General features: G+C 39.2%; 1 long non-coding RNA gene and 1 pseudogene across 2 annotated transcripts in view; one reads left to right on the top strand and one right to left on the bottom strand.

Moving 5' to 3' along the window:
* The window catches only part of LOC144586869 (uncharacterized), a 253,973-nt gene that overhangs the window by 97,945 nt on the left and 131,125 nt on the right, over positions 1–24,903 (bottom strand). The gene's annotated exons all lie outside the window — the stretch shown is intronic.
* On the top strand, positions 9,284–11,749 carry LOC144586867 (protein BTG1 pseudogene; annotated as a pseudogene). Its single transcript, XR_013541937.1, has one exon. The product of XR_013541937.1 is annotated as a protein BTG1 pseudogene (transcript).

Raw genomic sequence — 24,903 nt, forward strand, 5'->3', positions numbered from 1 at the left:
TCTACTACAGGAAAATTAGGTTTTCTATTCAAGTTACAGTGATTATTTCTGTACCTATTGATCAGGATAGACAAATTTCATGCAATTCCGTGTTCTATGTATTTTATTTACAGCTACATTTTTACCCTGGCTTCCCCCTAAAGATGGAAAACATGGCTAACAAAAATGACTGAAAACAGTAAAATATTTAATATACTCACATTAATGAGAAATGTTTAAAAGGATAGATTAAATGATATAAATATGTGTATGTATTTCCTAAAAACTGATCACAATCTTGAGGGGAATGCATTCTACCATCTGGGAGTAACACAATGGTGTACCGACCTCTCTTTTTTTTCATGTGTGATGTATCAATGACCTCCCTAAACTATTCCAAACTGTCAGAAATTACCCATCCTTATTTGGAAAATGCCTTATGTCCCAGCTTTTCACTTTGTTCTGTTCCTCCAACAGAGTTTTTTGTTTGTTTGTTTTGTTTTTTGTATGTGTGTTGGTTTGCTTTTTCGTTGAGCATTTAGGTTTCACCTTAAGAAAGCAATGGTAGCTGCTGCAGCTTTTCGCTGGAACAGACAAATCTTTGAGGAGTTGTATTTTTGGAAAAGTATTTCCTACAGCACTGAGTCTGAAGGTTTTAACTGTGCACTGTGTTTCAGTTTAATAGTCAGCCAGGGATAGAAAGCTATAAGGAAGGCACTGAAGTAATCTTACACTGCTTTACAGTTTCTGGATGTGGAAAGGTACACATATTTTCAAGTGACTAGGGATTGCTCTGGATGGTGAGGATGTGAGACAGGCAACAGCAAAGTGATATCTAAAAGCAAGCATTTGTTAAAACACAGACTTACGGAAGAGAAATATCTCAACCTGTAGATTAATTACAGTATGTAAAAATTGCTATCTATTATTCCATTCATTTTTCCTTCATTCTCCCTGAATGGTATTTCTGGTTTTCCTTAAATGGAATGTAGTGTTTTTTTTCTGATGCAAGTTGTACTTAGCATAGCTGGGTGGAAGGCATGCAATAACCAAGAGTCAGAGTTGGTGGTAGTTTTCACATTAAGCATTTATTTAGTGCCTTTGATTTAAAAAATTGCACATCTTCATTTATTTCAGTATCAGAGATGAGAACAAAGCAAAGAAACGGTTCAAAGGCTTTTTGCAAATGTAGGTGCTAGAAAAAAATATGGCTGGTCTTTTCTGCTCATCTGCAGGAGAATTCACAGGGGTTGACTACTCTTTTGACAGTGACTTTATATGTCAAGGCACACTTTTTGTCAAAGGTGAGAAAACTTATCAGCATTCCTTGCATCCTGACTTTTCCATGTGTATAGGTTACAAATATATTTCTATACTGCTGAAATCTCCACATGAGGTCATTAACTGCTCCTTCATGTGTACTCCAATCAAATGTACTCCATGTTTTTCTTACTATTCTAAATCTTTACCTGGATTGTTGAACAATACACAACCTGTCCTATCATTCTAGTGTGTTCAATCTGAAAGAAATTTATCCTAATGCAATTAGCTCCTGCAACTCTACTTATTTTGAAGTAAGTTTACTTACAATCAATGGGACACATTTCCAATATATTTGGGGGTAACCGAATGTATATTGTATTCAAAGCTTCTGTAATTGAGCTTAGACACTCTGAAAACAACATCAACCAGAGTCCAATTCAGTTAAATCTAAACAGGACACCTTAATGTAAGTAAGGGTGTCATATAACACATGCTGTCCTACACGTTGCTTCCTGTTTTCTCTGTGATGAACAAACATGATTGAAGACCTGTTCTGTTTATGTGCAAACAAGCATGTGGAACGCCTGTTCAACCCCTTCCAGTCAATAAAGGACAGACAACTGAAGACATGGGCCATCATATAGGGAAGAAGGCAAGTTTGACCCTGCATTCCTTACCCTGTTTGGACTTAAGACCTAAGGGAGCTGTGGACAAAGCATGTTAGGAGTGTAGAATTTTTCACATATTGATGGTGGAATGAGGAGAATATAATTCTTTCACTTCTCTGTCTCAGTTTGCCACACAGAAATTTCTGTTTGGAAACTTAAAATTCTGGGAACACTTACAGCATAATTTGAGTGAAAAACCTGGCCATCGGGGAAACAGGTCGAGTTCTTTCACATAAACTGCTGAATTTCTTCCTCCCACAGGATTTTTATTAATTAAAAGAAAACAGGTTTGAGCTCAAGTATATGCTTATGCATAATATATAATATAGAGTTGGCCCATGTCCTGATTTAATCTGGAACCAGTGCTTGTATCTTCCCATTTGTTTTCTTCATAATGGAAATGAAAATTACCTTCCCTAAAACTGAAGCCTAGTTTTTTAAATGATTAACTGCTAATGACTTCTGAATTGCCAAGTCACCATAAGTTTCCTTTCTGCTATGAGCTTGTGTTTCTTACTATATTATTTACAACCTTGTTTGCAATGTAAAAGCTACAAAATTAATGAATGGTCTTGTGCATCTTTGTTTTCTGCAATGGATTACCATGTGGATAGAAACCATTATGAATTATTGAGTTAACGTGTAAACTGGCTGGCATTTCAGGTTTTTATTAGCTGTTTCTGGAAAGTGTTAACGACACTACTGAAGTATCAAAGAACATAGACAGTATCAACATGATTAACTGGCATGTTGTAGGATTTTTAGCTCTAGGATTTGTAAGATTTTTCAACCTGTGTCTAATCAATGTCAGTATCTATTTATCTGGCTGAGACTAAAAGCAATTATGTTCTAGAGCAGTGGTTCCCAACCTTAGGTCCCCAGATGTTCTTGAGCTACAACACCCAGAAAACCTGGCCAGTACAACTAGTGGTGAAGGTTTCTGGGAGTTTTAGTTCAAGAACATCTGGGGAACCAAGGGTGGGAAGCACTGATCTAGCTGGAAGACAAGCTAAATAAAATTTTGCTGAATTTCAGACATCTAAAAGCGCACAAGGTACGATTAATTTTTTTTTTATTAACAAGCTCATGGGAATCTTTATTCAAATGGAACTGAGTGATTGAGAAAATAAACATCCCACACACAAAAAAATGTATGTTCCTCTGATACTGTTGCTACTGCTGCTAGTAGATAAGAAATATCGCACAATAAAGTAGCGGCCCTATATTTTCCCCACTTCCTTCCTTCCTTCCTTCTTCCTTCCTTCCTTCACATGAAGCCTTTAGGAACCATAGAGTGTGCTTTACAAAGACTGCAATAAAACATCATAATTTGATTGCATTTCAAAAGGGGATTTTTCTCTTCCACTCTTCTTCCTGTCATCTGTATGTTTTTGTCTTTCTGGTAAAAATATATATACACTAAACAAATAAATTCTAAACATATTGCTGCCTTCATCCTACAGCTGAAGCATTGCCCAGCTCTGGAAAGGAGGGAAGACATGTTGTTTGATGCCAAGCATCGCAGTGTGACAAAGTTGTGAGTGGGGAGGCAAGGCCCCAACACAACATTGGATGCTTTTGCCCAAGTTACTAGGCCTGGACTGAAGTTTGGCAGGAGAGACAGAATGGCAGTGTGGGCCTGGAAACATTGAGGTAGACGGAGGAACAGCTTGGCAATGGCCAGGATTCAGTGGCAGGGGGAACCGGCAGTGTTAAGGCTCAGTGGCAGAAGAGATCAGCAGCACAAGGGGCCAATGATGGCAAGAGTGAGGAAGCAGCAGTAACAGCCTTGTGGCAGCCATGCTTGGCAGTGATAATGTCTATCAGTCAAGCCCGATGGTGACAGGAGAAGCTATGCAGCTTTAGAGCCAAGCAATTTGGGATGTGAAAGTGCTCAAGAGGCCAGCTCATGTGAGATTTGGAGTAGCAGATCTCACTTGTTTCAGGGTCACACATTAGTTTAGACTGCACTCTTTGACAGATGGGGTTTGTGAGGCCGGGGGGGGGGTCCCAGTAGGGTTTTATCAGGTCCATTGGGTGAGGTCCCCAGGTCAAGGTTTCTGAGTGGTCTCATTACACCAGGCTGGATGTTACTTTGGTCTGGGATTTTTCCCGTTACCAGGTGGGGAAGGAGTAGCAGTGGAAATTGACTTGCAGCCTAATCTGGTGGTGTTAGACTGTGGGGAGGGAAACTCTGTTTGGAGATTTGATAGGTGGGATCCTTCCTCTGAAGATGGTCTCTTACCTGGCAGCAGCTGGCTAGGTGTGCTGCTGGAGGTCATTAGGACACAGCTTATTGACATCGAACTACCCTGCTTTAGATGCTAAATACAATTAGATCTGGTTGATTTAGTGGGCAGGTGCATTCTGTTGGGTGTACATTGGCCTGGTGAAGGAGGACCCTGGTTAAGTGGATCCTGGAAGACGTTTAGGGCTTGTGCAAGCTCCATACCTCCTGTGTGTCTGCAGTTGTGGTTCAGGTATCAGGGGTTGCTCCTGGAGAAACATAGTAGAACACCATGGGCTAAAAAGGGTGTAGGCAAGAGTAAGAGAAAGCAACTACCCAAGAGACTAGCACAAAAGAATTTTCTGTTCCAGCTCTCTTCCCTGTCAAATGATGTGTTACCTGACTTCAGTGCCATGCTGGCTTGTCTTAGTGCATTGGAATGTGGTTGAATAACATCTACAGGAGTGCTCCCTCCTCGACCACAAAACAAAGGTATATGAATTTTGGGGGAATTGTAATGTCTTCTTGATTGATTGATTGATTGATTGATTGAAGGAGTTAGGGGAGTGGGCAGGTCACCTTAACCTTATGGTGGTTGCATTGCAGAGATTCTGTGAAGTAGTGAGTGATTTGTCTATTCTCCACCGTAGGAAACATGTAATGGCTGAGATGAGGGAGGATACCAGGGTTTGGAAGATGTTTTCAGATTGGTACAATGAGGTTTCCTTTTGGAGGGATGAAATGCTCTCCATATTTAGTCGGATGTAGCTACTCCACTGGTTTTGAAATGTAGTATAGAGGAAGATAGTGCACAACCCTGTGGTTAGGTGAATGGAAAGAGCATGGTCTCATAAGTGATTTAATATTTTTGGAGTTTTTCGTCCCTATACTGGCAGTGAGGCTTTGGTCTGAGACTTTGGCCAATTCCATTGTTCATTTCTGGTGTGACAACATGACTATAATATATGTTGTCAACCAGCTTTGCTCATTATTCCTTCAGGGTAATGAGGCTGATTAGGGAATTTACATGGGGTTGCGTTAGACAAAAATGTGCTAATTTTGCTTACACATGTTATCAGGATTGAACAATAGCATTGCTGATGTGCTTCCCTGTCTACAGATGCAGTATTTCAGGCAGTTATCATCCGATGCCAGGGAAAGCCCCTGAAAGGTTTCTTTCATGTACAGTAGGGCCCTGGGGCTGAGGGGCTTATCCTGGATGGGTAAGGTGCCTGGATGAACCACCTGCTCCTTGAACCAGGTTTTGGTCCCACCAGAGGGTGAGGGGGGTGTCTAAATAGTTCAATAAAGTTGTGGTCCATTTCTCACCCATTTGTTGTGCCCTGTCTCTTTCTTTTCTTATGAGTGGACAATGGCAAATATCCTGTCAGCTTTCATGCTGTTGTTAAGTTCAATGGTTTAATTCACAGAAGTTCATCATCACACATTCATTAGTTGCCATTTGTATTCCTTTACCAGTGGCTTGTCTTGGCATGTCATAAGAGATACAAGGAGCAATTCAGTAAATAATGACCAGTTCTTGCTTCAATTTATGCTGTTCCAATTACTCTGGAATGTAATTGGAAATAAACAGGATTTTGGCCATGAATTAATGTACCTTGTGCCTTAATAGTGTGACTTGTGTTGTGTTGTGTTGCAGCAGGAGGACAGACTTGATAACCTTATTTGACCCTTCCAAATAAGTTATTCTGTGATTCTATGGCAATGATTCTATGTCAATTAATATTTTAATCAATAGTACTTATAGGGTCTCACTTTCCAATAATGGTGTTGTGTCCTTCAAGAGTGTGAAGAAACATTTTAAAGGAGATATCAATCTGACATTGGGATCCAGGTGCTGAGGTACAATACATTTTCAGTTTTATGGTGTACTTAAAGCAGATGAGCAGTTTTCCTGTCTGATCTCTAAATGTTTCTGACCACATCTCCCACAGCAAATAATATTTTATTGGGGAATACCACAGAGTGTATTTTATGTAGTGTTCTATCTTTCTTTTCTCTATATCCCTCATGTAACATATACTCAAGCAAGGACTGCAATTTTGGGTTGGGGAGGATCTTTTTCTAAATTGAATTGCTTTGCATTTCGATAATAGATGTTTATATTCATAAATGACTTACAGTGTTAACAAAAGATATGGACAAAAATCCAACCAAATGTAAGTATATTTAATTTCCACTGATACCCCTAGAATTTATAGATTACATTGGCTGCATCATACTCAAATGTTGTAATAAACCATCATTCATTTAAATCCCATTTTCTTCCTTTAATCTTTAAATTCTTGTTTATCTGTTTTTTCTTTTATATATATATAAACATATTGTTGCCTGCACCGATCCAACTGCAGTTCTTTGCAGTAAGCCCAATATGCATCTTAACGTTTAATTTTTGTGACATTTTACCTTAGCATAATGCTGTATTATTATTAATAATAATCTTAGAACTTCAGAGCTGGGAGGAATTAAGGAAAAAGGAGGCTTAAATGAATATGCAGGCCAACTACAGCATCTTAAGGAAATCACAAAAATCATGCTCTGGATTGACCTTGTATGCTGAAAAAGAAACACATTTTTTTTCCTTTTGTGTTATGAGGGCAGTTTTATTCATTTATTCAATCATGGTCTCAAACCAAATTTGTACATTGGCAAACTTATTTTTGTGCATTTCTGTAAACAGACAAAATATAAAACCATGATGATTGCTACCTTGTTTGGTGGATTATTAAAAGTGGAAGCAGAGGATGGGTTATTCATATCTTTCTGAACAATAAGCTTATATTTTTATGTTGTGATTAGCTTCACAAAGGGAAAAGCTCTGAAGATATTTTGCACAAAGTGTGGAAAACATGAAAAAGTGCCTCAATCTCAGAGAGACAATATTTCAAAGAGTATCTTGTACAGACTCACTATGTCAAGAAAGCCTGTTTCTATTATAAATGAGATTTTGGTGAAATTTATTTATTTATTCATTCATTCATTTAACTTGCATGTGTCCTGCACTCTGCAAAAGTCTCCGGGCGGCTTCTAACATAAATTAAAACTGTTCAAACAGACACTAAAAACAAATACGGCCACATCCACTCTACAAAAGCAAAAATAAAAACAAAAACAATCTCCAAAAACAATTTAGATCCATGACATTATTAAAATTAAAACCTTCAATCAAAAAATCAATTAAAAAAACTTCAATTAAAAAATTATTGACATCTTTTAGGTAGACGATATGCAAAACTTTATTGGAGCCACTGAATGTTGGCTTTAACCATCTATTTGCTTATGCATAAAGAACAGAAGAATGGAGGAAGCAGTGGGTACTTAGAAAAAGAGTGTTTCTATTTTCCTTCTTTTAGCTGTTCAATTCCACAGAAAAACATTCCAAACAGATCAATGCAATGCAATGACATGGAGAAGCCAGCTACCTTTCACGATGCAGAATCCTAGGCTATCAAGCAAGAAATGAACAGATGGACTTGTCATTCCCCATTTCAGAAAGGTTGACTCTAGTGATAAGATCTGATAATAAGCTGATCTTGAGTACCCCTTAAGAAGGCAGCAAGCTACAGTGTTAGAAATGAAAGACTAAATTGGGTCAGACATACTCTTCTCAAGGTGCTCTGTAGGTCTCATAAAGATAATAGCAAAATGGATGGGATGCTCACTCTGCATCAGCTTCTAGGGAATGACCAAGATATGTCAATGTGAGTCATTGCATATGATCTATGAACTAAAAAAGGTGAAAGTCAGAAACAGGCGTAGTCAGTGGCTTATTTTTTCCCCACAGCAGTATGGACCTTGTTCATTAGAAAATGTGCCACTAGTTTGCATCAGAGGATGGTGAAGCTCTGATGCAAACTAGTGGCACATTAGATTTGTGTGCTTCCTTGTCAGTATACTTAGAATTGCTGTAACCTTACAGACTCCTTCTCAGCAAATGGTGCTCTGGGTTCACACACAGTGTCTGTTTTCAACTAGGCAATGGAAGGTGGGTGAAGGTGGGACACGTGGAGAGAAAGAAAGGAGACTTACAAAATCTTATAGAGGAGAAAAAGGTTTTGTTTGTTTGTTTGTTTGTTCAGCACCACAATGGATTTGATCATAGGAGTACTACAGCAAACTGAGAAGTAGAAAAGTGGCAAAATGCAATGTAACACTAAACAGATACTCTCAGAGACAAATCCAAAGATACAAACTGAAATATTAGTTAGTCTTACTTGGGGGAATTCTTCCCACTACATTCATCAAGACTTACTTCCAGGTAATATGCCTAATAACAGCAGCCTCAGTTGGTTAAGTGGTTTGGCCTTTAAAGAGTGCCAACAGAGTGAAAGGGAAACTTTCCAGTTTTATTTTATTTATTTATTAGATTTATATACCTCCCATCTAGAATGGGTCTACTCTGGGTGGTTTTACCTAGGATTGCTAAAAGCTGATGGTGGAAGCAGGGGTAGAAGCTAGCCCTGTGCATGCAAGAATATTGTTGCTGATGAGATGGTTGCCCAGCAAAGTGAGCTATCCACAGCATCAAGGCCAAGTGGGTATTTGCATGATCCTGGCTAAGCATGCACTGCCACACATAAGTGTGTGTCACCCTTGTATAAAACTGCCATAGGAGCCACGGACAATCCTACTGCCAGCCTGCACTATTGTTTTCACTCATACAGGAACAAGTCTGATGGAACTGTTTAGGATGTAGCTTCCAAGATTTCCCTAACATTCAAGATGAATACCAAATATTACATAGAATTCCACTCTATGTCAAATGTGCATCGTATCAAGCAGCAAAAGTACTCACAATTATGCTTTAAACAGTGCGACCTGATGCAGATTACAACCTAAATTATTGTGGCTCTGGATCATCCAAAACAGATGAAGATGTTGGTGGAAAACAGACTCATGAACTGAGTTACTCTGCAGCAAAACACTGTTACTGAGGTGAGACAAGAGGAGGAAACACAAAGATTGCAGCCTGAAAGCAGAAATGAAGTTTGTGATCTAAATAAAGTCTGTAACATCACACCATTAATAATAAACTGCTATAATACTGCAGTATGTGTGCTCAAGTGCACATGTGTACCCACACATGTACACAGACAGCCATAGGGAAGAAGGGAGGGGAAAGCTGTCTCTGTGTGTTTGTCATGGGAAGTCAATTTGTATCTGACTTAAAGTGACCCTAGAAGGTTTTCAAGACACTTTAGGGAATGGTTTTAACATCAATATCCCTAAGTGAGTTTCCATGTTTAATCAGAGATTCAAATCTAGGTCTTCTAAGTCCTCTGTCTTCTAAGCCACACTAGCCCTCACAAGTGTAGCTCTTCAGTATTGAGAAGGTCAGAGGCCAACCTTTTTAAAGTGATACTACTTTCACTTCCCATATGTGCTAATTTTGAAGTGTTCTTTACCATATAATTAGAAAAATTATGGATGACACAGCTTTGTTATGTTAGTCTAATATATGGCAGGAAGTTTGTTGTGTTTTTGTGAGAACGTCTTTCCACCCCTTGTCAGTTAAAGAATGCTGTTCTCATCATAATTTCCTTGTAATGGTTATAAGAAATTTCATTAAATCCAAGGCATGGTGTACAGAAGTGGGCAAGAATGCCTACTACTTTACTCTTTTTTCAGAAAGAGAGGAAGAGGAGAGAAATAGTAAAATGTTGAAGAAATGTTTTGCTATTTGCTCCAAATTTTGGTAATTGAAGTCTCACGTTGAAAACTAGCAAGAAGTACAGTGTTTGTCGGTTCATTAAAAAAAAATGAAAAGCTAATAGTTAAGCATGTAAGCTACAATTGTCTTTACATGAAATAATTAAATCTGTTCTGTTCATGAGCCTCACATTGTAAACAACGAAAAACACATTGTCAAGATAATATGTTTGTTTTTCCCAATAGGAATCAATGGGTAGATTTCACTGGTTTGTTCATCTCATACTCTGCTCTATAACAAAGAATAATACAATGTTCAGCAAAATGTTGGCCTCAATTGATATTTCATCTAAGAAGAAAACAAATACAACATGATTTTCAAATTAAAACAGGGCATTAGGGTTTATAATTCCACAGAAACACCCTTTCAATGTTTATATATTCATGAATTTATGTAAACAGTGTGATAGCAGGAACTATTTATAAAACGCTAATAATTTACAAAACAAGCCTCATCCCGATTCCGTTTCCACAGAGTAGGCACTTCTGCTAACTTATTTACTTAATCATCTCTATGCATATAGGCGGTTCTATTTCAGTGGTTAAACACAAATGAGCTACACTAAAGCATGCAATTACAGACAAAGTAAAATGGGAAGACTTTGAATTATGCCACCCAGCCAGCACTGATTTTTTTGACTAGTGAGGGGCAGAATCTCTTTTTCATCTCTTAATTTTTTTTAAAAAATAATCATTTCAAACACCAAGAATCCTCACTCACATCTGTATGACATGCCTTGGATTTATTGAAACCCAAAGGTGATCAACTATATCATTACTATATAAAGGTCAAAATCCTATTGCTAGCATAATAGGATAGCATGATGGTGCCTCGTAGAAGGAGATGGTGGGAGGGCTTTGGCGAGCAGCCGCCGGCAGCCTACGTCATAGGGGGGGCAGCTGAGCAGGAGCAGTGGGGGGGCCCTCCGAAGTTCAGTCCTCTAAACTTGATTGATCGGTCCCTTCCCCCCCCTCCAGACGGCTGTCAGTCTGTCCAATCTCTTTCTTCCTCCCGGTCATTCGGTCGCTTCCCCCCCTCCACCGCTTTGGGTGGCCTGTGTGCGCTCACACCGTGCCCTCCCACTCAAGCACCGGAGCTGGCTGCCCCTCGCCCCCGCCGCCTCCATGCATCCTGCCCTTTACACCCGGGCCAACATGATACGCGAGATCGCTGCCGCCGTGGGCTTTATCTCCAAGTTTCTGCGCACCAAGGGGCTGATGAACGAGCAGCAGCTGCAAACCTTCAGCCAGAGCCTCCAGGAGCTGCTGGCAGAACACTATAAACACCATTGGTTCCCTGAAAAGCCATGCAAAGGATCGGGTTACCGCTGTATCCGAATCAACCATAAAATGGATCCCCTAATTGGACAGGCAGCGCAGCGCATTGGACTCAGCGGACAGGAACTCTTCCGTCTCTTTCCAAGTGAACTCACTCTTTGGGTCGACCCTTACGAGGTATCCTATCGTATTGAAGAGGATGGCTCAATCTGTGTGCTGTATGAAGCCACACCAGCAGGAGCTAGCCAAAATAGCACCAGCATGCAAATGGTAGACAGCAGAATAAGCTGTAAGGAAGAACTTCTCTTGGGCAGAACCAGCCCCTCCAAGAGCTACAATATGATGACTGTATCAGGTTAAAGATATATAACCTATGGATGGATCATCTTAAAATCGATGGATAAATTTGGTTACGATCCTTTCTTCCTATACTCTTTTGATCTTTAGCTACATTTACTTGTAATGTTTTAAATATTTATTGTTGGTTGATTGTAAGCCGCCTAGAGTGGTCTAATGTGACCAGATAGGCGGGATAGAAATTAAATAAATAAATAAATAAATAAATAAATAAATAAATAAATAAATAAATAAATAAATAAATAAATAATAATAATAATAATAATAATAATAATAATAATAATAATAATAATAATAATAATAATAATAATAATAATAATAATAATAATAATAATAATAATAATAATAATAATAATAATAATAATACAAAAGGCATTAGTACTTTGGGCAGCAAACTGCTGAAGCCAGTTATGAAAGCAGAGTAGACATTATTTGTTGTGTGTTGACTTGCACAGCTCAGTTCACAGACGATAATGTCTATGGCTATTTCATAGGTTGTAATGATTTATCTCCAAAAGTTACACAAGTATGTCTATATTTTGGGTTTTTTTTCCAGACCTGGCATCTACCTTTAATTTCCAGTTGTTAGGAGTTGTCACTTACTCACAGTGAGAGTTAGTAGGAATTACTAGAGCCCTTAGAGGTCAAAGCTCAGCTGGAAGAAAGCATGTAACTGAAAGGAATCCCTGCTGCATCTCATCATCTGGCTCACGTAGGAAAAATGATCACTTCTATCAGACCACTAATAAAAGGTAGGATTCCTTTCCCTTCCATGCTGATGTGTGACTTAGCACCACAAATCAGAGGTAAAAGTGATTTCTTTGCACACTATCTGGGATGGTTGGAGCTTCATGATGTGAACGATATTTGGGAATTGGAATCCATGATGATGAGCCTCCATTGGCTGTACAACAAAATTTCCGCATGCTAGACTCAACCCCTGGACCACAGATATCCCACCATTTTCCAATGTATAAGTAAAATTTTTATTTTAATTATATTGCTCCTAGTCAACCATATTTTGCAATATTTGCAACACAAACACACACACCCCTTCTACAAAAGCCATAATCTGTCTCTAGCCTTTGAACTCTTCGCCTTTGAATACATAAACCTGTGGCCTTGACACACAGAAGCATGGAAATCAAGATGAAAAGAAGTGGGAAAGAATGTCCAAGTAGGAAGCATCCAGTCTTTGTTCACATCTCTGAATTGTCTGGCCCCCTTTTCCTCCCATTACTGATCACATAAGGAAAGCCTACACTTAGAAATGTACATTTTTAGAGTGGAGATTCTGGCTAATGTATTTTTTTCTGACACTGGTGTTATTCTCAGCCTGAAGTAAGCCTGGCTCTAAAGCTCAGAAGTACTGGGATCCATTAGAGACTAATTTTGTACTTGAGCATGCTGCTAGTGTAATGGCAGCAATTTGTACATAATCTTGAATTCACTAACTAAGCTGAGCTCCGCTGTAACATGTAACAGGAATAATGAATCACAATCCTCATGCTAAATGTTTCAATTTATTTGTCCCTTAAGATTTTACTTCATCTGAGATATTAGAGGTGTGATTTTTACAATTGCTCTTTTGACTATGCTGAATGATGAATGTGGGCCACTGAAGAAATTTTGCTTTCATTCGAGCAACATTAACAATTAGATATGATTTCAGGTGCTAGTTCAACTCCTGTGCTGGCATTCAAGGTTTGGGCTATCTTTTGGTTCACCTTGCCTAAAATATGAGATTCACAGTGCAACTCTGGTGTGTGCATGCACATGCATGCATGCGCACACATGTACACGTCACACACACACACACACACACACACACACACACACACACACACACACACACACACAGGAACTGGAAAACATGTCTCATTTAAAATGTACTCATTACAGCAAGGATATGAAAAAGGAATGCGAAATTTCTGAAAGCTCAAGGTTGTGTGTGTTTGTGTGTGTGTGATTTCTTACTTGCATGCAGTCAGATCTGCAGTGCTGAGCATTGAGATCTTCTGTGTTTTGAAACCATGTGTTGCTGCAACTCCTGAATATGATGATGAATTTGCATCCAGACACACTGCTGACATTAAGGATCAATGAGGCAACTTATTGGTGTGAGATGGAAAAATCCATTAGAATAAAGTATTCTGATCAATGATCTGTAGACATATAAATACTTATTCAAGACACTCCAGAGATGATGACTATTCTCCAATGCCATATTTAAATATATTCATTTGGATGATTTCACCATTGACCACCTTCTTATGTGAACAATCAACATTAGCAAAGCATGAATGTCATAATAAAATTTGATACATCCAAGTTGTTCTCTTAATAAAATACAATCACCAGGAAAGTCCTCCCATTCCTTAGTTTACTGAATTATCATTTTTGTAATATTAATTGCTGTTGTGGAGCCCCTGATCAGGAATGCAGTAAAAATTACTTTTTGAATTGTAACTCCCACCATCTTCAGTCAGTGGAGCCAATGGACAGGCTGGAAGTTGTAGTCTAAAGAACTATTTCTTCCCTGTTGAATAGTGGCCCCATAGCAGCAATTGATATTCAAAAAGTGTGATTAGTTAAGCTGAGCAAGGGCAAAGTTTTCCTGTTAACTTGTCTGTGCTCCCCCATTGCTCATCTCCAGTAGAGAAGGGAGAGATTAAAGATCTCTGTTACAGAAGTCTGATACAGATCAGTGTCCTTGGCTTACTCTACAGTGGTGTGAGTGGGCAAAATGGCCCCATGATGATATGCTGAAACTTCCATTAGCAATAGGGAGCATATTAAGTGTTTAGGAATCGGGGCCAAGTCTTTGAAATTTTCCTGTTCCTCCTTTAGAGGGGAGCAACCTTCAGAGATCCAAGTGCCCCATATGGTCATCTCTGGACATTGGAGGTCTGCATCTACAATACACACACACACATACACACGCTCAAACAATTTTCATTATGAAAATGGAAAAAAAATTACTGAACTGGTCCCCCTTTCAATTCTATTTCAAATATTTTAAACCTTTTTTAAAAATTGGGGAGTTCAGGGGCCCCTCTCTAAGCACAGCAAAATTGACTCCATAGACTTCAGGGTAGACAAGGTGACTTTTGAGGCACCATTTATTTTTCAAAAATATGTTTGATATTTTAGGAGAGTATTTTGGGGTGCTGGAGGGAGGGGTCCATTGTGAAGGGACTGCATTGGTACTCCAGGAGAGCACATGTGGCATATGGCCTTATGTGTTCCATCCCACTCCAGAGTAAAATGTCTTAAAAGTAATCTCACAGTCACTGCACAGGAAAAGAGGCAGAACATTAGGGCACTGGAGTGATAATCATTGTTCCTTTTACAGTCATGCCCCGCTTTACAATTACCCCGCATAACGACAAATCCGCTTCACGATGACGTTTTTGCAATTGCTTTTGCGATCACAAAACGATGGTCTAAATGGGGGAATTTCGCTTTGTGATGATCGGTTCCCTGCTTCGGGAACCAATTCTTTGTATTATGATGATCTTTATAGCTGATCGTCGGGTTTTCAAAATGGCCACTGGGTAATTAAAATGGCTCCCCGCTGTGTTTAGGGATGGATTCCTCGCTATACAGGCACCGAAAATGGCCGCCCTATGGAGGATCTTCGCTGGACGGTGAGTTTTTAGCCCATTGGAATGCATTGAACGGTTTTCAATGTGTTTCAATGGGCTTTTTATTTTTGCTTTACGATGTTTTTGCTTAAGCCGCCTAGAGTGGTCCTGAGCTGACTAGATAGGCGGGATATAAATAAAATAAATAAATAAATAAACAAACAAACAGTGATTTTCCTGGAACAGATTATCGCCGTTAAGTGAGGCACTACTGTATTTTTGTAAGCCATTCAGAGAAGTCTAAAATACCAGCAAATAACTCAATAAGCAAAGAGTGAACAATGCGTATGGTAAGGAGAAAAGGGCTAATAGTTCTTTACTTACGTTAGATATCTCCAACAGTGCCTAACCCCTCCCATCTCCACTGTCACTTTTTCCCCACATAGAGCAATATGTCTGCCCAAGAGATGTCCTGTTTCCCATGTTCCCTGTTTTCATGGGGAACCTACACATGAGGAGGGACTCTGTAGTACTATCTTTTTCCACATTGAGAGAGTGCAGATGAAGAGAGGGGGGCTAGATGCCTAGTGGAGAGACCTAGGTAACTAAGGCCTGAATAAGGATACTGAATGGAGGGGAGAACTGATTTAAGGCCATGTAATTCAGACGTTTGCTTCCTTACACGGCATGCCACAGCTTTAAAAATGTAGATGTAATACTTCTATATTATGCCTCACCAGGAACACTGCTGAAAGAGATGACAAACCCTATAGGGATGGGAGGTGGGGTGGAAACAGGGCTACTTGGTCTAAGAAAATAAATTTAACAAAACAAAATGGGGATTAAGGGGCTCCACCATTGTGACAGACAGCTTGGCTAGAACAACATCGCCTTCTGGCATCTTCGAGACAAATGCATTTCTAATGACACATGCTTCCATGGATGAGTACCACCTGACACTATATTACCTTTGCTGCAACAGAGTAGCCGAGCTACACTCCTGATTCATTCAAAGAGTTAGGAGGCATCAATAACACCCCCTTAAAATTGAAACTGACAGCGTGGGTGTAAAAGGGATGGAATTGAACTGGACGCTTCAGTCTCATTTAGTTTCTCACCACAAATAATATCTGGTAACAGGTGCTCATTCAAGAAGAAGAAAAAGAAACAAATGCTTTGAGACATCTGTATATTTTCATACAAACTGTGATCTCGCTGAAAGCAAACAACTTCTGTATCCATTTTTTCACCTGTAAGTACAATTTTTCCCCCTCAAAAAACACAGCTCTTATTAACGCAAATGAGATGTGTTGCAGTCTACCATCAAGGCACACGGCTTGCTCTTTCCCCTCCCCCTTTATGTCATTATTTGAAATGCCAGGTTATACAAGATGTAGCACAAACTTTTAAAGGCAATGTACTGAGACTGTCAACGTATTTTCAGTGTTAAAGGAGCTAATATGAATTATAATGAAATTTAACAGATGAAAGGCTCCAGGAAATTTTCTTTGAAAGTGTTGTCCTAGCTTTAGCTGAAAAATTCCTCAAGAAATCATTTTTCAGAGAGGCAGAAATATGACAGGAAACAGCGCAATAGACTGTACCTAATTCATTCCAATTCACAGAGTAATGCATTTCAATTCACACAGTGATGTATTCCAGTCACCAACATGAGAATCCAATCAAGCTGATGCTTAGTAGAGGTGAAACAAAAACCAGAGGAGAAGAAAGCTGACACTGCCTATTTTGCTAAACGGAGAAATACCTTAAGAAAAGGTATGGGGTATCATTTTTAAATGTATAGCCAAATGGATTTGTGATTCTTCTCCCTCCCCCTTCCTCTTCTCCTCTCCTTCTTCAGCCTTCTCTGTCTGCTGGCCAGTGCCCATTCTACTGCCTCATGAGTGCAGTGATAACTGTTCCTGTAAGCTTCAGGGTTAAGCAGAAATTGCTGAAGTTGCTTTGCCAACTGATGGTGGCACCACGAGAGGGTTCACCTCCTCTGCGCTGACCCAGGCAGAGGACTGCAAGAGATAAGAATGGGCACCACCACCATAACTTGGTCAGCCATCAAAGGACATAGCTCCACAGATCACTGCGTCATTCACTAGGCACCTTTGTGAAAACATTGGGAAGATCATAAACTGATGGTTATGTATAGGGATGTGCAAGAGGAAAACTGTTAGTGTCCTTTCATTTCGGGATCTTTTTTGCAGTGGCGGGTTGTGTGTGTTCTCTTTTGTTTTGGAAGTCTGGTACCAGGCGTTTCATTAAACCCCAACCACCCAAAATGTTCAGGTTAATTTTATTTTATACCATTCTGGTATATTGCATTTAAAAAGCTCATTGAGGAAGGGGGTGGAGGAGACCCCTAGCTTAGAAGCTGGTAGGGGAGACTCTTCCGTGGTGTTTTTTAATTGATTTAACCCAGAAGTCCATCCCTGCTTATGTACCTGAGTCTCATGATTCAGGGGACCCTGCGGGGCTCACCACTACCACCCCTCTCACTGAATTACCTGCTAAATTGTGATCTATTTAAATGCAACACCATCCGTGATCACCCCATTCATGCCCAATGAAGACTGGAATGGGATTGGCAAAAAAAAATAATCCCTTGGGCTCTTTTTGTTTAATATGCTAATGAGAGAATCCAGGCCATAATTCATATATGGCCCAAGTAGACCGTCCAAATTCACTCTGGCGCACAGGGTGAGCAGGCCATCAGCAGCAACAATGAACAAGCTTGTGTTTGGGCAGGGTTGGCTTTTAAGGGCCATGTACTGCCCCAATGCTGGCAAGGTCATGATGCACTTACATCATACTTTCACCCTGCCTCTTCATTACTGGAGTGGGGGAATGATCTCCTGCTCCCCCAATTACTTTGCAGTGGGAGTTACAGAGGCAGCCTTTTAAAAGTCAACTAGGTCTGCAATCTAACTTGAATTTACATGGTTATTTGAAGGCAAACATAAAATCAATGCGATATTGTAGCAGAATAATCTATCATTTCAGCTGCACAAATGCACATCTTCAGTAGTGCCATCCTCAAGAGCTCAGTTAATAGGGGAGTGAACACAGAGACACAAACAGGGAAGCACTTCAGGATGACTTGGTGGAAGGAGCAAAGCAGTATTCCAAAGACTGTGGTCCAGCTCAACTGACATCTTGGAAAAGTCACTTTTCTGAACTACAAGGTGCATTCTGGGAGTTCTAAGTTACCCATGTCGAACCTTACATTGCATCAGTTTACAGTGGTTTTGAAAGATACTGCATTCACCTTGGGTTCTTTTTAAGGAGAAAGGCAGGATAAAAATAATTTAAGTAAATATATAATAACACATTTCTTATCCAAGTTCAAGGTACAGGTAACGAAACTCAAATACAGATGTTAATTTTGGCCTGGTTTGTCCTTGTATGGAAAGTGAAAGAATGTGTGTGCGTGTGTGTGCATGCACGTGCACACACACACACACACAGAGAGAGAGAGAGAGAGAGAGAGAGAGGAAAGGGGGGAAAGGGGAAAAGACAAAATATTGGAGAGATTTTGTACATTTTTAGATTATTCATTTCTATAAAATGTGTATTATCAGGAAATCTGGCAAGTACTGCCTTGTCAGATAAACTATTAAATGTATTGGGATCGAATGTGTTGTTTGCATCTTTCTTATCAATCTGTGTGGCTATTTGTGCTTCTTGCATCAGTGTGCTTAGTGCCAACAGAGGGAAGCATTGGCAAGAAGCAAGAACTCTTACATGGAACACAGAATTCTCAGAAGGCATGTAAAAGTGTCCTCTCCCAATCAAAACTGAAACAATGGCAAGTTTTCCTCACAACCCTTCACTTAAAACCTTACATGGCTTGTGACCTTGATATTTGAGGAAGCAACTCTTCCAGTATATAACTGTCAATGCACTTAAGTCTCCCTGGGGGCTCCTCCTCACTTGTTAATGGAGTGAGCAATGTGTTACGTGAAGACAAGAGAGAGGAGTTTATGTGATGTGCCCAAGTTGCTGAATGCCTTCTCCTTGAAGGCCTGACTGGCACCCTCCCAACACTTTTGATGACCAGTTAATACTGGGCTCTTCACTCACATTTTGGAAGCCAGTGACTTGCACATTTGCTCTGATTTGTTATAGATTTTTGTCTTCTGTTTTACTGTGTTCAGGAGTTTTATATGGTTATATCCATGACTGAAGTTGCTTCCATTGTCCATATCCTCAGGATCTCCAGATATAAGATATATCTTAGTACACTGATTGAAATAATTAAGGAAGGCAGGTGCTGCTAAAATAGCTATAGATGTCAGCACCTGTGACCACAATAAGGAAGGAGAGGTCTCTAAAATTTGGTCAGCTCATGAGCTATTCCCGTGTATAGGTTATGCTATGAGTTGATTATCACATACTTTTTAAACACAGCTTACTGTCAGAAGGAATGTCTTACTTGCAGAGCTTCTTTGGAGAAAAGAGGACCACAAGACTGATAGAAAGGTATAAGTTCCAAGTTGTAAATGTGTGGAAAGGAGTACAAACAGATGACCTGAGTAAAGGAAATGCAAGAAAAAGTAGATAAGAAAATGTTGACTATGAGAGACAACATGGAAAAAGGGAGAATGAGACAGGAATAAAAAGAAAAGGGTAGGGCAACAGGATAGACATATGTGAAGGACAGAGAACAATAAAGGGTAGGTACTGTATTTTTCCGTGTATACAATGACACTTTTTCCTAAAATAGAGAAAAAATTGAGGGTTGTCTTATACATGGAAGGCAGCAGCAGGAGGAAGAGACTGAGCAAAGAAGCAGCCAGGCTCGACAGCCTCTCGCAGCTGCCTATTGACTGCTGATGCCGCTGCCTGATCGCCCCCTCCAGCAGTTGTCTCCTTGCAAAGGGATCCTGCAGCCCTTTGATCCCTGCTTTTCCCTTCCTATTGCTAAGCCCTGGGTTTGGGAAGTGCTGGGGAAAGCAGCAATCAAATTTTCAAATTTGGACGTAGAAAAGGGGGTGTCGTCTTATATATCGGGTCATCTTATAAACGGAAAAATGCGGTAAAATGTAAATAGCAGAGATATAAGGGGAATTAGAAGTAAGGAATTGGGAAATAAAAGAACCTGATCTATGTGTTGATAGCGAATTAAAGCAAAAAGCAAAGGCAAAGAGAAACTATAATAAAACTAACAAACCAAATATTCTCAAAATTGGATCATTATTCTGTTTTATCATCTCCTTACAATCCGTAAGTCCCTGTTTATGAAAAGGGATGCACCGAGACAAATATCTGATAAAGATGTTAAAACAATCACATTATGACTGTGACATTTATACAGCTCAGTTGAGTGTGTGAGGACTGTCATTTGAAAGACAAGCATACAGGATGGATCACAGTAAAAAAAATTATAAAGCCTCACCCTAAATTCCCGTTGCAAAGCAAGGACTCTGGATCAGAGATTAAAGTGTGTGTGTGTGTGTGTGTGTGTGTGTGTGTGTGTGTGTGTGTGTGTGTGCGTGCGTGCGTGCGTGCGTGCGTGTGCGTGCGTGCGTGTGTGTGCATGCGTGCATGCATGCGTTTAAATGACAGGCTTTATGGTCCACCTAAAGTCAAGCAATTTTATCATAAGGATGATTATTTAAAAGTTTACTTCTATAAGTATTTAGCTTTTAGTCTGCTGCAACCTTGAAGAAAATTTCTTAAGGAAAACAATAATAAAGTGTTTAACTGGATTAGAAGAGTATGTTTGTACATTGCATTCAAGATGCAATAACATTCTGAAGTATGCATAGAATCATAGAATAATGGAGTTGGAAGGGTTTATAAGGCATCAAATCCAACTCTCTGCTCAGTGCAGGAATCAAAATATATCTGGCAGATGGCGGTCCAATTTTCTCTTGAATGCCTCCAGTGCTGGAGCATTCACCACCTCCTGAGGTAATTGGTTCCATTGCCATATTGCTCTAATACTTGGGAAGTTTTTCCTGATATTCAACTTGAACCCATTATTATGTATCCTGCACTATGGAATGATTAAGAACAGATTCTGTCTCTCTTCTGCATGACAACCTTTCAAGTAAAGAGTGCTATCATAGCTACTCTAAGTCTTTTCTCAAGGCTAAATATGCCCAGTTCTTTCAGCCTTTTCTTAGTTTCCACTCCCCTGATCATTTGTGTTGTTTTCTTCTGCACTTGTTCTAGTTTGTCAGTATCCTTCTAAAAAGGTGGTTTTTAGAACTGGATATTGTATTCAAGATTAAAACTAGCCAGTGCCGAATAGAGGGCCACTATTTCTTTTCTCTCTATTTTGCTATGCATGTATCTGAAAAATGCTTTTTTGTCACTTTTAGTGTTAACCTCAGCTTATTCACAGCTTTTGCTTTCCTAACGCCATCCGAGCAATTCTTTGCTACTTGTTTGTATTCCTCCTTTACAGCCTGCATTCCTTCAACTTCCTATTTGAATCCTTTTTGTTTGTTTGTTTTCAGGTCTTCTCTGAGCTTTTTGTGAAGCCACATTGGTCTTTTTTGCTATCTTTCACTCCCCCCTTTGCTGGAATTGTTTGTAGTTCTGCCTTTAGAATGTCCTTTTTAAGAAACTCCTATCCATCTTGGAATCCTTCACCTGTTAGGGTCTCCTGCCACGGGACCTTACTTATCACTGTTATGAGTATATTATTATTATCAGTAGTTCTAGTAATGTAATGTTTACAAGTCAAAACTGTGAGAGTGTCTTCTGTAATCAGCATTCTGAACTCAGTTGATCGTAAACTATTGTATTATGGGTCATAAGCATGAAAAAAGAGATTCACCTTGAATATTACCACATTCCCATCTCTTTCTTACGACCTGACATTTTAGCGGCAAAATCTAAATGCTATCAGTAAGTATAAGAGGAAGTGTATCCTTGATCTGTGCTTATTTTAGTTCACAAGAGGTCCCATTTGTTTTTATTGAGGTTAATGGATCTGTGAATACAAATCCATTAACCTCAGATTTTTTAAATGTTAAATCAGCAGCTTTAAATAAATGTTAACGTGAAGCAGCAATTACTGATACCGCAATACCAACTAGAGGGCAAGATCTGAACGTAGTCAACTAAGAATATGGTAAATTGAAGAGGGGAAAAAAAAGAAGAATAGACGCTAATAGCTAGGAATAAATAGGCCATAACTTTATTAAAGAAACATGGCATAACATGCTAGCTAGCTATCTATTAGGACCAGTATAGAAAGGGTACTTGACTTGCACTAGAATTGTGTTTGATCTGTATTTGGGGGCAAATCGATGCTTTATTTCTATTCTGGACCAATGTATATTCAATTGTTCTCCAGAACTGTGCATTTCCCCAAATGTTGCAATGCATTTCACATCTAAAAGACATGCATCTAATGGCATGCATAATGATTGATTGAAGGCAAATTTTAAAAAATTATATCCATAATTATGGGTAAATTATACATAAAGTTATATTCCTACATATAGAGATTCTCAAGGAGGAATAGAATGGGTCGCCACTCATGTTTCCCCTTGAAATTATATGTGAAAAACATTGTTCCTTAGAAGGAGGAAAGAGGCAAGGTAGATTTCTGTACTTCCCTTCCAGCCCACAACATTCCCCTGCATGAGCTGTTCGTTCTCTTCAGAACTTTGTAAAATGTGACAATGAGGTCATGTTGGAATCTTTTGTTCCATGGGTTAATCACCACGTTTCAAGATAGCAATCATTAATGATTTTCTCCAAATTCTCAGGATCACATGGAAATCAAGACAGTTATTAAAGAAATCAAATTTTTGCTACAGTCTCAAACTATATAATCTGTTTTACACAGATGTCATCCAGGCCTTCTGCTTTTCCATTTCTGCAGCTACAAATAGCTTTTTCCAATTCACCAGCTGCTTGTGTTTTTTGTTGTTGTTTCAGTTTTAAGTTGTGATTTCCTATGATGTTCAGATCTGCCATTAATGAGGAGTTGATGGGTTATTTGATACATTGAAATTTCATCTTTGGGCTTTTGATTGGGTTAAGCCACTTTAATGATTTCCAGGTCATTTGACTGTTTCTTGACATGTTTATTTCTTCCATGAGTTTCATCTAATTACCTCTTTTAGTTTCTGAGATCAAAGAAATTAACTGCTGTCCAGCCAAAATGTTGAAATTGTCAAAAATAGTTCTTCATTTGGGCAACAATTTCTGATGTTAGACTTCAAAATAATTGATTCTGCCTCCTCTGGGTATGAACAGTTAGGATGATCATTTCACTGCTTTGATGAAATAGTCATAGGACTCTATTTATTTATTTATTTATTTATTTGTTTGTTTGTTTGTTTGTTTAATATCACACCTATCTGGTCTTGTGACATTTATTTATTTATTTATTTATTTATTTATTTATTTATTTAATATCCCGCCTATCTGGTCTTGTGACCACTCTAGTGGTCATAGGACTCTGGTACTAGACAAATGTTCAATATATTCCTTCCACTGTTGTGCTGAACTTGCAGATTTCAGGTGATCTTGCTTGCCCTCTTTTCTAGCCCTGGCTCCACAGCCAGGCACTACAATCCATTGAGCTGTACCTATTCTTCTGTTTCTTTACTCAGTAGCATTCAGTTTCTTCTCCAGTATATATTAGAGCATTGGGACAAGGTGGGGTGGGGTGGCTGAGAGGATGCAAACTTCTTAGGAGCCAGCTCAGGAACAAATCAGCTGCTGTTCAACAACAAATACAGCTTCCTTGACAATTTCCTAAAGGTTAGTTACTCTCATATAAAAATTGTCAGAGTACCCTGATATTGGTAATGCTGTTATTTTGACCCAAATTAGATGCAGTAATTTAATATCTATGTAGCTTGATCATATACATGTTTACTCAGCAGCATGTCCTCTGTGTTAAGTGACATTTACTTACGAATAATTGTGCAAGGGATTTCAGCCAAAGGCTGGATAAGTCCAACAGAGCTCAATTGGGCTTACTTCAGAGTCAATATGCTAAGACTCATGCTGCATAAAATCAATTCATATACACATTTAGTTAGCAATCTTAGCTTCAAGATTAGCATATCATCCTGCACCTAAGGAGGAAAATATGAAAAAGAAAAATGAGTACTTTTGCTATGCTGTAGTATATAAGACAGATCCACACTATTGCATAAGGGAGACTGTGTTTGCATTTTAAAAATAGGGCTATCCATCCACCAAAAACACAACTACAGTGCATGCAAGCCAGCCCATTTTTGTGACCAAGTATACAAGTGATTTATGTGGTATCCAGGATTATCCACCAGCTTTTTTGGCCATGGCAGTTAGGAAACACGCATATAAAAGCCTGGCTTATGCCTCATGTTGTCATACAGCACCTGGTATGTGTGTTTCTAAGCCTTGGGTAAGCTTGTTCCCCACTTTCATTTATCAGCACTGTCCCAAAGGAAAAACACAAATCTCAATCCCTTACACATCACATAGTCTTTGCTGACTGACTGTACTTCCTAGGCACATGTATAATAATGGTTGTTGTGGGTTTTTCGGGCTCTTCAGCAGTGTTCTGAAAGTTGTTCTTCCTGACGTTTTGCCAGTCTCTGTGGCCGGCATCTTCAGAGGACAGGAGTAGGAACTCTGTCCATGCTCTGTTGCTGTTTGTTGGATAGTTGAGTATTTATAGCTTGGGAACAGCTTTTGTCCTTTTCAGGAGATAGGGTGATCAGCGTGTTTTTGTTGTGGATGTATTGCTGTGTTAAGGTGGAGAGATTATCTGTCACTGTGGTTTTTGGGTGTGTTTAGCTAGTCTTTTTTGTGCTATGATCCCTGGTCCTTGTGTCTGGGTAGA

The sequence above is a fragment of the Pogona vitticeps genome, chromosome 2, assembly GCF_051106095.1.
Source record: "Pogona vitticeps strain Pit_001003342236 chromosome 2, PviZW2.1, whole genome shotgun sequence".
Classification (NCBI taxonomy): domain Eukaryota; kingdom Metazoa; phylum Chordata; class Lepidosauria; order Squamata; family Agamidae; genus Pogona; species Pogona vitticeps.